Source organism: Erpetoichthys calabaricus, chromosome 1 (assembly GCF_900747795.2).
Source record: "Erpetoichthys calabaricus chromosome 1, fErpCal1.3, whole genome shotgun sequence".
Taxonomy (NCBI): Eukaryota; Metazoa; Chordata; class Cladistia; order Polypteriformes; family Polypteridae; genus Erpetoichthys; species Erpetoichthys calabaricus.
In genome coordinates this window covers 177,163,815-177,178,706 of record NC_041394.2, presented here as the reverse complement: position 1 = coordinate 177,178,706, position 14,892 = coordinate 177,163,815, and the positions used below count along the sequence as shown (strand labels likewise).

General features: G+C 39.0%; 1 protein-coding gene across 3 annotated transcripts in view; it reads right to left on the bottom strand.

Annotated features, from left to right (window-relative positions):
- The window catches only part of nedd1 (NEDD1 gamma-tubulin ring complex targeting factor), a 753,979-nt gene extending 745,573 nt beyond the window's left edge, over nt 1–8,406 (bottom strand). For 2 of the 3 annotated variants that reach the window (XR_007934374.1, XM_028809027.2), the window contains exon 1: nt 8,264–8,406. The gene's annotated coding sequence lies outside the window, so the exon portion shown is untranslated. Of the gene's footprint in view, nt 1–8,191 lie in introns of all 3 variants that reach the window. The other variant, XM_028809018.2, reaches the window with a different exon arrangement.
- Nucleotides 8,407–14,892: the final 6,486 nt, after the last annotated feature.

Sequence of the window (14,892 nt, the reverse complement as noted above, 5' to 3'; positions counted from 1 at the left end):
AGATGCTACATGAGGTTGAAAGGGAGGCCAATACAAAAGCAGATGCTGAACGTGTAGCGCCAACTACAATTGCTTTAGTGTTAATATAGGACAAAGAACACGATCCAAGACGATACAATCTTCCCATCGTTAATGAAGTTGCAATTGTCTTTCAAAGTAAAGATGGTGAGCCTCCATTTGACCGCGATATTGTCCTGCATTTACGTCCTGATGGAACCAACAACTTTATGTAGCCTTCTCAAGAGTTCGGCGTTCATCTGACTTTACAGTTAAAGTTATAGATACTCCATACCAAGGAGAACTCATTCAAGGTAATGTGCCATGCTATGGGTTCTTTACTTCCTTTGTTCGTAATCTACACCTTTACACTCCAATATATCTCATACATACATCGATGTATTTCGGGTTACCCAACACCAGCGAAGCAAGCAGGGGGCGAAGCCCCTTAGTAATAGTTATGATGCTGACCCATATTTAGGTGTGCATTTAAGTATTAAGTATTGACCATCACTTATTGTTTGATGCATTGATTGTGTACACATGTGAGTATGTACGGCTTTTCTTTTTTTTTTTTTTTTTTACAATTTGGTATCATTGCTTGAAATCTAAAGCCATAAACCAAAGTGAGGATTAGAAACTGCTCGTGAAATATGAAAAACAGAAAGAAGAATTCTCAAGATGAACCATGGCACAAATCTATCCATTATACGTATTCACTTCATCCAGTTCAGGGTCAATCTGACCAGAGATAACCACGGAAAAAGCAAAGGAACTTGACAAGACAAATTCAAGCTACTGGTATATATTCAAGGAGAAGAAGATACCGTGGCACCTAGAAATCAGAAATAACAAAGTGGATAACCATCTCCATTGTGTAAGCATAAGGCATTACTGTAAGGTGTTTGAAGTATGCTGAAAGTTCGAAAGTTCTTGCAAAATGATTCAAAATCTCCCATCAGTATTGGTGATAAATACACAGATTGCAATTTGCAATTTAAAAAAAATATTGAAGATAATAAAATAATTTACATTCATATAGCATTTGTCTCACTACTTAAAGCGCTACCACAAGACCAAGCACGCAAACACATCAAGAAATGGAACAAGAGAAATTTGATCAATTCTCAGATTTAAAACAACTTAATGTGCTGAAAAGGCGTCTAAAACAAGAAAACCCTCAAAACAAACTGTAAGTGAACATAGCTGATGCAAAAGGTTAGTGTAGCAATTTAGCATATTTAAAAGAAAAAAAAAACAAAAACACAAAGTATTTGTGACATCAGCAAGCCTCAGGTATGATACATTTTTTGTGCAAAGAATTTACCACCTACTAATAAGTTTTCTATTAAGTTAATCAATTTTAAATAACTCTGTATGATACTTAGCTCAACTAAAGTGTAAGAACAGAATACCAAAAGTGCTATTATTAAACAGTAAAGCATATATGTTCAGAAAATGCCTACAAATAAAAATGAAATTCACTTCTTTTGCGGGCAGTCTTGAGTGCTCCATAAAAAACAGTTATTTCTACATGTGCAATACTATAGGTGGGCACTACATATTTGTTAGGTTTCACAATCAAAACAATAAAACCCCCATCCTACAAAATCCAAGACAATGAATGATCACTTAATTTACCACAATGAATGACTATTTTACAGGTGCCATTGTATAAAATTATATTAATAGGTTGCATGAAATAAATGAGAGACCAGGTGAAAAACTGTTTCCAGTTTGAGATTAGCAACTACAAAATGCCACAGCCACCCACCCATAGTCAGTTTCTGTTTCAGCATAATGGCTGGTTAAGAAAACATTATTATTTGGGAAAAACATTACTTAAACTGGCTCTCAGCTTAAAATATGAATAAAGAGATAATTGAAAATCAGCCTGCCACAAACGATTTCTTTGTAAACAATTAGTCTAGTGACTACATCATGGGTCTCATCTCATTTATAAAGTTTGCATACACACAAAAAGAGACTTGAAATGCAAGTATACAACTTCCCATGCAAGCGTCGAATTCATAAAAGAAAAACTGACAGGGGAACTTATGTTTATATTTAAAGCAACTCTGACCCATGGATAGGGGTGGGCGGTATGACCAAAATTCTATATCACGGTATTTTTCTAAATTATCCCGGTTTCACAGTATTCAACGGTATTTTTTTCCCCCATGCACGAGTGGATGTTAACCACATTTTCCACTGCAATTACTGGCTAAGAATAACCTATTCCACTGTCAAGAGTATTGTACATTGTACAAAAAAAAACATTTTAATGTGCACACAAGTATTAATACAGTTTTGCATTGCCCCCATAAAGTGATAGTTTTCAAGGGGGTGGCACTAATGGAGAAGGTATCACATTGCATGACAGATGCAGTCAAAATATAGAACCTTTTTATTGAACAAATTTTGCAAAAACAAACTATAATTTTGACAACATATTTTCAACCATACAAAGAGGCATTTAGACTTAGTAAAATACCCAGAAGTGCTTGTCAAAAATTGTATTGCACTGAATATGTCTTAGAAAAGGAATAAATAGTAAATATTTTTTGTAAACCAACTACACTTTCTGTTAATGTTAACAATCTCTGTCCACTGACACGTTAAAGTGACTTTTTAAACATCTTTATCATCATTAAACTGCATAATATTTAAACTAATAAATAATAACAATAAAATAAATAATAGTATTATTACTGATAGTTGCACTATTACTTCAAGACTTCAAGCCCAGGTGCATTACACAGTATTCACCAAATTAAAATAAAATAAAACAAGTGCAACTTGGTGATGACATCTTTACCAACTGAACCATCATTTAGGCAAACTACATTAATATGGACCTTGCTTCAAGCTAAGCTATACTGGGAAGAAAAAAACAAACTATATGTCGAGAACAAAGTCAACATTTCCACTTTATTCTCGCTGTTTACGTCGAGATTAAAGTCGACATTTCCACTTTATTCTCATAGTTTACTTCATAATTAAAGTAAAATGTCGTAAACTAAACTTCTTCCTAAAATCAATGTTTAATTTACTAGATTTTGTCAAACCCCGTCATAAATTAATGCAGCACATTAAATGCTTTGTGTTACGTTCCCCGACCCAGTGGTTAATCACTACGCTTCTTAAACTGACTTCCTCCGCACTAAGAGAAGACAGCGATCACCATACAGAATCCATTCACTTCATGATATTCCTGCTTTCTGAAAATTTAGAATGCTAAGATAAATACTTGATATCATTTTCATGATGAAATGCATTAAAGCAGGTATTACACATGCACGGTAGTGAGGCGGTAGTGCTGCTCCCTCGCAGTAAGGGGTCCCCAGGTGTATGTTCAGTGTAGAGAACTTTATGGCAGGTGTGACGAGGCTCCAAAAAACTGGATGTATGAATAGCTATCGCACAGGTTTAACTTAAATATTGTGTAAATGTTGGGTTTGTGATCTGCTGGTCGGAGACACGAACACAGAATTCAATGCATGTTCTTCTGAGCGGGCTCTCTTTATTGCATGCATGCTGTCTCTATCTGATGTACCAAAACCCCAGTTCCTATCCTTCCTTTTTCTTTCACCACATAACCAATCACCACACGATAAACGTCTTTGTGAAATTAAAACTAGTTATAAACTTAGCCCATGGAGTGTTCAGAACTTTAAAAATATCTTTGTTATACATGTTTAATTATGCCATCCATTCAGAGTTGCGCCCATCTCTGAACGAGTCACCAGCACATCGCAGGATGAATACAAGCAAAACATACATTAGCAGGGTCAATATAGCACAACCCCACATCCTACATGACTTTGAAAGGAAACTGAAGCGCCGAGTAAACCCACCAGAAAAACATGCGAATGCAAGGCAGGCACGCCGCCGTGCCCCCATATGATTAATGCATGCTTTAATGCATTTCACCATGAAACTTATATTAAGTATTTATCTTAAATACTTATTTATCTAAATGTTCAGAGAGCAAGAAGATCATTAAGTGAATGTATTCTGTGTGGCGATCGCTGCCGGCGCCTCTTCTTAGTGCAAGAAGAAGTCAGTTTAAGAATCACTTAACACAAAGCATTTAATATGCTATATAACTTATGACGGGGTTTGAGAAAATCTAGTAAATTAAATATTCATTTTACAATAAAGTTTAGTTTACGATGTTCTACTTTAATGACAAATTACGAGAATAAAGTCAACATGTCGACTTTATTCTCGTCATAAGCGTCAAGATTAAAGTGGAAATGTCGAGAATAAAGTCAATATGTTGTCACACTATTACACAGTACCCAGGTACATTACACTGTATTGAAAACAAATAAAACAAGTACAACTTGGCTTGCAGTATTATCCAGTAGTATAGAAACAGTATTTACACATCTGACCTTTTAAAACTAAAGTATCTCCAGGCGACGGACGTGACTCCTTTTTTTCGGCAAAAGTTCTTCTGTTCATTATGTTCAACTTTACTTTTAGTTCAGTTTCGGAATGCTCTCTGTCCATTTTCACCGCGCGGCATTCCAATGCTACCGCCCACGATTTGGTGGTGTAGCAGTGAAAAAGAGCCCTAGTGCAACAAATCTGTGTTTAGCGGTGTAGCAGTGAAAAAGGTCCCCACTTGAACAGTTTCCCGCTGCGCCACGTTCAGAACGTCATTTAGGCAATTTAAACCGGTGTTGCGGTAAAAGAAAAATCCATATCATAAAAAAAATAAACGGTTTTCGGTATGAACCGGTATACCGCCCAGCACTACCCATGGATATGCAATATTTCTGTGCAAATGGGAAATTCCGACACTCTTGATAAATTAGGAAAATGCAGGCAATTGAGATAGACATCATTCATCATAGACTTTATGAAACTGGCTGCTAGGCATATTTGATATAATGTGATTTAATTTATTGTAATGTTTACTAAATGAAAGACGAAGGAGAAAGGCAACTCCCTTCAATCCCTTGAAGAGAGGACTGAGGTAAAAAAAACAATATTCTATACTTTTACAACCACTGAGCACTGAATAGTTACATGTTAAACTTTCAGTAAAAATTAATTTTTCCACTGACAACTTTGGTGCAGCTTCTGCTTTGTTCTGAAGGGACAAAGGGACAATGACTGCATAACAAACTTTTTTTTTTTTTAATTTCCATCATTTGTTATTGCCATCATCATATTTAAACATGTATTATTTATAAAAACAGTGACAAGAACATCTGAAAATACATACATAAATCCACACGTTCATTTAAAATTCTTGATGTCAATCACATTGAGCATGTGAAAGGTGCTATATAATTGTGTTATTATTATATTCGTTGGCAATTATTTTTACTTTTTCAAAAGCAACCTGCTCAATGTTTTAATCAGTAGGGTATCATCTAAATGTGTAATAATAATAATCCAACAAAAATCCTGTGCAACATGCAAGTGAATTCACTCAGAACATCTTCTAAAAACCTCTGTTTTAGACATACTGTAGGAGACAAATAGAAAAAATAAGAAGAAAACCTTTACACTGCAACAGCACTCACTACTGTATAGTTCGCAAGTGGCTGTTCCGGGTTGCTGCTTTCTGGTGTTGTAAGGGCGGCTGGATAGGAGTTCTTCAGGTTGTCTGCGCCAACTTGAGAACGTGGACAGAGTAAAGAACCATTTTAGTTAAGACGTTCTAATATTCATACCTTTTTAACATTAAAACCTGGATTTTGCTGAACTGTGCCATCTGTGCACATGCAATCTAAACAGCAGCAAAAATTGTGCTTCTTTCCAAATAAGGCAATTTCCCAGCAGCAGCTCCCCTGTGCCACAAACTCTTTCAGTTAGGATCAATGAGCTACATTTAAAACAAACATTTTTAAAACAACACTAAAACATTTAAAACAACACTAAAAGAACTACTATCAAACAGATACATAAGAGTAAGTGAGTTACTTATGGTATTATTGGATTGCCACTTGTTATACTTCAGTTAGCTACCTCTTCAAGGGCCTCATGTATGGACACCTTGCGTAGAATTCACAGTTAAACATGGCATACAGACAAAACTACAAATGTGCGTATGCACAACAAATCTGGATGCATAAAACTGTGCACAAGGAAAGTTCAATGCACGTTCCCTTAATAAATCCCAATCAATGTGAATTTTAACTCACATGCATGCACCTACAGCCCCACCCCAACTCCTCCCAGAATTATGTCTATTTGAATATGCAAATCAATATAAATAGTCCCTTCTGTTCAATGTTTTCTTTAAAGACAATGGCAGAAGCATGTGTAAGAAAGAAGGATTTTTGGAATGAGAATTGCGGGTCCTGCTCAGTGAAGTGTAGGCAAGGAAAAATGCACTATTTGGTTGCGTAAGTAATGGTAAAAGCAACAAAAGGAAATTTTTGAAGCGATACTATGTGGTTGAGGCAGTCAAAAGGTCAAGTTCAGAAAGTCACACTATGCCCAATATAAAAAAGGAGTGATCGCACATCTAAGTTGACATGAAAAGATGAGTCGCAGCCCACCGTCTCAAAGAAAAGGTCTATGTCGAGATTACAGTGGAAATTTCATCTTTACTCTTGAAATTTCCATTTTAATCTTAAAGTGTATTTTGTCATTAAAGTATAATGTCGTAAACTTCATCTTAAAAGCAATGCTTAATTTATTAGAGTTTCTCAAACCCCATTGTAACTAAAACAGACTATGTAGCATTTCATGTGCTAAGTGTTCCCCGACCCAGTCATTATCGATATGTGCTTCTTAAACAGGCTTTCTCTTACACCGACAGGTGCGAACAGGCAGTGATAGCCACAGAGAATACATTACATTCATGATATTACAGATCTCTGAACACTTTAGAATACCAAGAAGTATACTTGATATCACTTTCATGATGAAAATGCATTAAAGCATGTATTAAATATGCAGGGGCATGGTGGTGCAGCCATGGTGATGAGCGGACGCCCCATCCAGGGATTGTTCCTGCCTCGTGCACGATGCTTGCTGGGATGGGTGCGATCCTGGATGGAATAATTTATTACAGCAATAACTGTAGATCAAAAATCAATTTGCTCAAATACAGGACAGTTCCTTTTCCTGGTTTCTGAGCCCTGAAATAAACTAAATTAATTTCAGGGGTCAAAATATAAGAAAAGGTACTGTCCTTAAAACTCACTGTATTAAAAAAGAACAATGGCAAATGCTGGGTCAAAATTTTGAATCCCCAATAAGTCTATTGTCTCTTCCCGACAAAGTGGGATATGTGTGCAAAATTCTGTTGACACTGTATCAAGGTTCTGGAATTGTATAAAGAACAAACACACACCCCCACTGGGCTTTAAATATAAGATAAAACTGTAGTCCATTTCAGTTTTATTAATTTATACTTTAATTAAATTTAATTGTACTTGTCAAATACAAATTATACATAAAGTATAATAGGTAGTGAAATATTTAATTACTAAACCCCAATTTTATAAACATTTATTAAAGCACGGGCATTTTAAATGTGACGATTAATAGAAACTTCAATACATTGTTTTGGGAGAATCAACCACCTCTACGAATGCTGCTGGGTTCAGCTGCCGATCATCAAGAGATCAGCGTTAAGCAAGAACGACCAAAAATGCAAATTTGAAATTACTGCTTAATCTGTACATCTAGCTAAACGAGAGAATAGATTATTCATGGAACTGACTAATAAAACATTAGAATGCGTATTCATGGAACTGACTAGTAAAACATTAGAATGCGTCAGAGTTAAAGAAAAGAGAACAAGAATATAGCAGTGCATAACTATGATTGGCAGGTTGATAATGTCGCTTTCTTGTTTATAATGCGATTTTGTCACTATTTCTCGTTTCTTTGCGTCCTTTTCTCGACTGGAAGTTTTTTTCATTTTCTGCTGTGAAACAGTGTTCAATTTAAAAGGAAGAAAATACGAGCAAGAGTGGGTTTATGAAATACTCGTCAATTCTTTGTCGCAATTGGAGTAAAGCGGAACGTGGCTGTGACAAACTTGCTCAAGAGATGCGAATAACTGTCTTGCACAGTCTCATGTAAACCCAAAAAAAGCGCCCCGCCTAGTTAGCCTGTCCCCACTAACCCCGTGTGGGCCGGATCTCTTCGTAAACTCTCAGGAAAGCGTGCGACTACAAGCCGCTGTGCTCGCGATTACTTCTCCTCCCCTTCGTACCTTTATATCGCCTCGTTTGCAACCCGCCTCCTCTCCTTCTGTTTCACAAGTACAAAATCAAATGGTTTCCACCTCTTAATAAGCTGCCAACCGCGACTTCATTCCTTACTGTTCAAACGGCCTTCTTTCTTGATATCCACAGACCCAGCTCTTACTGCTCAGAAAGTTTCCGGGCCCCGCAGGAATTTCGGCGCCCGTCCGAATGCCTGGCAACCGCCGCTACGGGGGCCGAGAAGGCGCAAGCAGTGCGCAGCGGGGAATATGTTAAGTGGCGCGCTCACGGTGAAACGAAAAGGGTTGGTGATCAAATTCATTCAAACGAATTGTAAGCAATAGCGTAATTCGTCACAATTTTGTTCGTATTATATATGTATGGTTTAAAAAATAAATAGCTTCATTTTAAAGAGACGATTCAATCTAAATAAAAAAATCCCCCTTTATTGTGTACAAATCGTGCGTCTCAGTAATTCTTCTCCGTTCTATTTCTGGATGCAGTGCCTTCTCAGTTGCAGCATGTGAGTGGATTTCTGTGTTACATTAATGTTCCTAGATATACCATAGGTTAAGGTTGTCCACTGGCTGGCCAGGTGTGTCAATGGGTGAGTGCAAGTGTGTCCTGCCCTTGGCATCTCAGCCGTAGATGGTTCATGCCCTGCACTCGTTTCTTATTCTGTTTTATTGTAATGCTGGACGAAAAGGAAAAGAGTGTTAAGAAAATAAATGAATGCCAATTGGCAAGGATGATTTTCAGCGGCGTGTGCATTAAGGGTAGGCTGGACATTGCCTTTCCCCCTGCAGATGGCGATGCTGTGCAAATAAAGTTGCCTCGCTTTTTTAACGCATTCTTAAAATGTTTATGGCAAACTCAACATAGTCGTAATGTTTCTTCAGTTCTCTATTATACATCCAGTGTATTTTCGTATTTATAGAAATATTTCTTCTTGGATAATGTGAATGCCAATTAGCAAGAATTTTTTTCGATGGCGTGTCTGCATTAAAGGTTGGTCGGACAATGCCTTTTCCCCCTGCATATGGCGCTGTTGTACAAATAAACTTGCCTCATTTTTTAATGTTAAAATATTTATAATAAACTTAATATAGTCATCGTAATTTGTTTTCAATGTTTCATTATACACACATAGTGTAGTTTCCTACATAGGAAATTCTTTCTTTTTGGAGTATGTGAAATTTTCCTTGTGTCTGGCACCACTAGCCTGTGTCTAGGTTGCTCAGACACCTCATTGGACACTGGAGTAGTATTTTCATACCTGTATACTGTTTTTGCTTATTAGTGCGTATGTGCAGCATGCAAACAATCAGTTCCACCTTGGGGCTTGAAGCTGAAGCCCATTATGTAACCAGCTTAATTATTTTTTTATGATGCAATTTAAAGACTGTGTGCACTTTATACATCTTGATGTATTGGAGTACAAGTACACTCTTAAAAATAAAGATGGGAACCTTTTCAGTCCTCAAAAGACTCACCCACATGAAGGTTCCAGAAATAACCTTTATTTATTTTGATCCAAAACAGGCTCCATACAGTATATAACCATGAATAGATGGCTATATCTCTATAAAGTAGTGGTAGTGCTGCTGCTTTGCAGTAAGGAGATTGTGGGTTCGCTTCCCGGGTCCTCCCTGTGTGGAGAGCGCTTTGAGTAGTGAGAAAAGCACTATATAAATGTAAAGAATTATTATTATTATTATTATTAAAATACCAATGGTTCATGATTTTGAAAGGACTCTTGCTGCATACATATATAACACAGGCTAAATCCAGGTTTTCTTAATCTGTTAGTGTCCTGCAGCCTACCATACATTAAAGATTTCAGTTTTTTTTCTCTAAATATTAGGAAGTTTTTCAAAGCACAAAGAACTCTTCCCAGAATGGTGCTTTGTAAAGTGATAGTTCTACAAGAAACCACACAACCCAGTAAAGAACAGTGAAATTCAATTAAAGAACATTATTTTTAAGAATATACTTATCATCATTATTATGAATTAGGTTGATTACTTAAGTACAACAGGATTTAGCATTTTGCCCAAATGAAGAAAAAATGAAAATTTATGACTGTTTATGCTTTCATTGTTAAATGTTTGATGTTGAAATATCTTTTAATACTAATGATTTCTGAATCTACTGGAGTGAGCGCCAGTTGTTCTGTACTGTATGCCAGAAGGAGGGAATAAGAAAAGTGGTTGTGCAGGATGGCTGAGATCTTTAATAATACTGTTTTGTTTCTAAGGCAGTGAAAGTTGTGCATATCCTGAATGGAAGGCAGCTGAGTGCTGGTAATGGACATTGCCCCATTCAGGGTTGCTTTTTGAATTGTACTCAGATTCTGAGATAAGCACCCAAAATATCAAACTAAGTGTGTCGGGAACAGCAAACACATTGCTTTTACACATAACAGGGTCACATGTGTATGGGGAATTAGAAACTACCCAAAATAATTTTTCCAATAGAAGTCCAGTGTTCAGCAACAGGGCATTAATGATTGGAGTCACACATTATGCAGAACAACCAATGAGTTAAAAATATCCTATTATCAAATGAATACAACAGCAGTGCAGAATGAAACTCACCAGAATAAACTACTCTGTGTAACTTTCAGACTCATTAGAAACAGCCTAATCTTGGAATCTGTCCAGGTCTGGCTTCATTCTTCTAGTAGGTGGTAGCCTACTGGATCTAAGCTAGATCTTCAGAGTAGCATAAACAAGTCTATGCTCAGAATTCACAAACCGGGCATTTTTGTAGACCTTGCAGTTCTGTAGGAGCCTGCAGTGTCTGCTCACAAGGATGCAATCAATCCCTTTCGCTACACCACCAGTACTGGAGTACCAAGTCCAATGATGCGGCTCAGGGCGCTGGAACCAGGATCCAGCGATCCACAGCCCCTGACCTTTTGCAGAGTGAAGAAACATGGAGCCACTTTCACCACAGTCACCAGACCCACAGGGACCGATACAATCCTCATAGCCAGCCCTGTCAGTTGATATGGTGAATAAAATTTCTCTTTCACTGAGACATCATTCAACATGGTCGGAGTATACACTGAGATAACAAACAAGGCACCTTAATCTAGTCTGATAATAGGCTTGTTGAAAGGAGTGACATCGGACACCATCAGAAATAGCCAATCCACCACAGCAACAGCTACTCCCTGAGTAAGACAGCCATCAGAGAGACCAGACCAATAAAAGGTGTACCCACCTAGAGAGCTCTGACCAGTCCCAAGTCTGTGCACCTCAGAGAGTGCTGCCACTGAAATGCAGAGTTCATGAAGCTCCTCCAACAGCAGAGGAAGATGATCATCATGCCGGAGTGACAAGATATTCCACACGCCTACCCAGATGGGCCGCCACAAATTGGGACCCAAGTGCTGCCATGCAGTGGGCGACACCTCAGCATCACACCAGTTCTGATCCCCAACAGGCCTGACTCCAATGGCTTTCCAGTCGTTTCAACTCTTCTGGGGATGAGGCTTCCTAGGGCTATACCTCATCCTATTCATAATGTGAGCAGCCCTCCTGTGGGTGACAGCAGCAGAGCTACTCCAGCGGAGAGCAGAAGGGAGTCCTGTCTGTTGTTTCAGAGCTGCTTGAATTCTTTACGGTGCTTGGAGGGCCAATCCTGCTACCAATCTCTATGTTTTCCATGCAAGTTGGAGGACCATTTTCAGGGCTGGATGCAGTTTAACGTCATAACCAGGTCTCCAAGATCAGACTGTTTCTAATGAGTTTGCATGCAGTTTGAGTGAGGAACTTGTAGACTTGAGTGTGACTGCTGATCCTAATATGATGTGGGAGACCTTCTGTGACAAAACTCTGTGACAAAACTCTGAAGGTTGGTGAGAGTTGTGTTGGTGTTGCCAGTGTTCCCAGAAGGAGGTATTTCATCTCGCAGGGCACCCATAATATCATCGAGAGGAGTCGCAGTGCATGGCTTGATGGAAACTCCAGTCTAAACTGGAAAATGAGAAGGACGGCTGTGAGGTTCTCTGAGAGCAGATAAGGAAGCATTTATTAGAGGAATCTGTGAGCAAATGATATACCATCTATGGTCTAGTGACCCACATCCTGCTTACAGAGAACCACTATGTACATCTGAATCTGTTCCTCAGAGAGTTGCAGTCAGGACGGGTGATGGAATGGTTGATGACGCTGCAGTTGGGACCCGCCGGGCTGGCTACTTTGAGCAGCTGTCTAACACTCATCCTCCGGTTAGGATATTGGAAATCTCTGGGTCCACAATTCTTGAAGATGATCCTCCAATTAGCTGTGAACCACCCAATTTCACTAAGATTGCTCAGGTGGTGAACCAGGTGATGGCAGAGAAGGCTGCAAGGATCTGTGGTATCCAGGGTGAACTTTCCCAGGCTGGTGGTAAGGCTGTCCTCCTGGCATTGCAATCAATGTTTACTTCCATTGGGGAGATAGGCATCATCCCAATTGACTGAAAAATTGGACATGCCATCCATATCTGGAAAGGGAAGGGTAATTGCCTGGATTGTGGGAATTGCAGGGCGATAACACTGCTGTCAAGGTCCCTGCTAGGGTCATCCGTGATCACTTGCTTGCTTACCAGAGACTGGAGCAGTCTGGATTTATGTCTAAGAGGTCTACAATCGACCACATCCTGACACTGAGTGTTCTCATCGAGCGCAGGTTGGTAGAGTTTCTTTGCAACCTTTGTTGAATTTTGTAAAGTGTTCGACTCACTTGATTGAATTTCCCCATGGGGCATCGTTTGATTTCACAGGATGCCCCTGAAGTTGATGGATTTCATGGCCAACCTGTACACTGGTACTGTGAGTGCTGTGCAGAGTGGAGGCAGAACCTCTGCGTTTTTCCCAATTGATTCTGGGGTTCATAGGGGTGTGTTCTTGCTCCTACTCTGTTCAGTGTGTGTATGGACTAGGTGTTGGGCAGGATCGTGGTGTCCAGTGGCTGTGGGGCATCAGTTGGTGAAGAAAGATTCACTGATCTTGACTTTGCTGATGATGCTATGTGATCTTCACTGAGTCAATGGAGGTTCTGATCAGGGCTCTTGAGAGACTGAATGTGGAGTATGAATGTCTGGGCTTGCGAGTGTCCTCGATAAAAACCAAGATCCAGGTGTGTCTGTTTGCAGAGACAGAGTGTCAATCCTGTGGAGAGGTTTACTTACCTCAGCAGTGACATTTAAGTCTCTGGGGACTCTTCCTATGAAGTCAGTAAGTCAGTAGATGGATTGGAAGAGCGTAGGGGGTCATGAGGTCGCTGGCACTCCTGATATCTTTGCAAAAGGAGAAAGGTCCAAGTCTTTAGAGTCCTGGTGCTTCCTGTCTTGCTATATGGTTGCGAGACATGGATGCTATCCAGTAACCTGGGATAGCATCACCAGCCATCAGCCATGGGAAGATTGGACTCCTTCAGTACTGTGTCTCTTTGGAGAATCCTAGAATACTGCTGGCTTGACTTTTATGTTGAACGAGCAGTTGCTCACATAGTCCCAAGTAAGGCACATTACCTGCATTGTGAGGGAGCATCAGTTATGGCACTACGGCCATGTGGTATGATTCCCCATGGGTGATCCGGCTCACAGGATCCTCATTGCTGAGGACACGAGTGGACATCCATGAAACACCTGGCTGCAGCAGACAAATGGTCATTTTCAAGGGTGGGACTGGACTGTATGTATGCCTGTGGGGTTGCCAACCAGGATCCTGAGCTGTTTTGTCATGTGATGGGTGCGGCAACATACTGTACCAGTGCATGCTCCCCAACCTGACCTGCACCTTTGAAGGGATATGGGGTATTGAAAATGACCCAACCGGATCTCCACTTCTGTAAGCAAAAACAAAAAAAAAATGAGCTTGAAATGGCATAAGAAATTTAAATACGGGAGGGCAACAGAATGCACTGCCCGATGGCTGGTGGTGTTGGTGTAAAAGTGGCAGGTCTGATTTAATTGGATATACTGTGCCTGTTGATACTAACAGAGCAAAGTTCAAAGGCATAAGAAATCTGAACATTGCATCTTATCAGATGCATTCCTTCAAGCCAAAAATAAGTGTAAATTGAATTTTTCAGGAGAATAATATTCCATCTCAGAAAATTGACAAAGGTTTTAAGTTCCAATTTATTGTTATTTGCACAAAGTACAATAAAATTCTTACTTGCATGTCTCCTCAGAATAGCTGACAATAATACAATACCAACAAAAGACACACAAGAATGCATTGAATGCAACATACTGTATATAATTATATGCAATATATATTTGAAAGTATTTTGTATAAACTCTTTCTGTCTTTCTTTATATACTGTATATGAAGTACATACATACAGTATATACATTTATATGCATACAGTGTTTTTAAAGTTATAATATTACTTACAATATTTGAATTGTTATGATCAACTGTTCAGTGCCCTTATGACTTGTAGGTAGAAACTGTGCCTGAATTCACTGATGCAAATGTCAGTGGTCCTGTACTGTTTGCCAGAACGGAGGATTAAGAAAAGTGTCTAAGTTGGATGGCTGAGATCTTTAACAATACTGTTTTCTTCTTTAAGGCAGTGAATGTTGTGTATATCCTGAATAGGAACGAAATGAGTGCTGGTAATCATTTTTGCCACCTTCACCACCTTATGCAGTGCTTTATGTCCTTAATTTGAGCGGGTTCTGTACTGGAATGTGATGCAGCCAG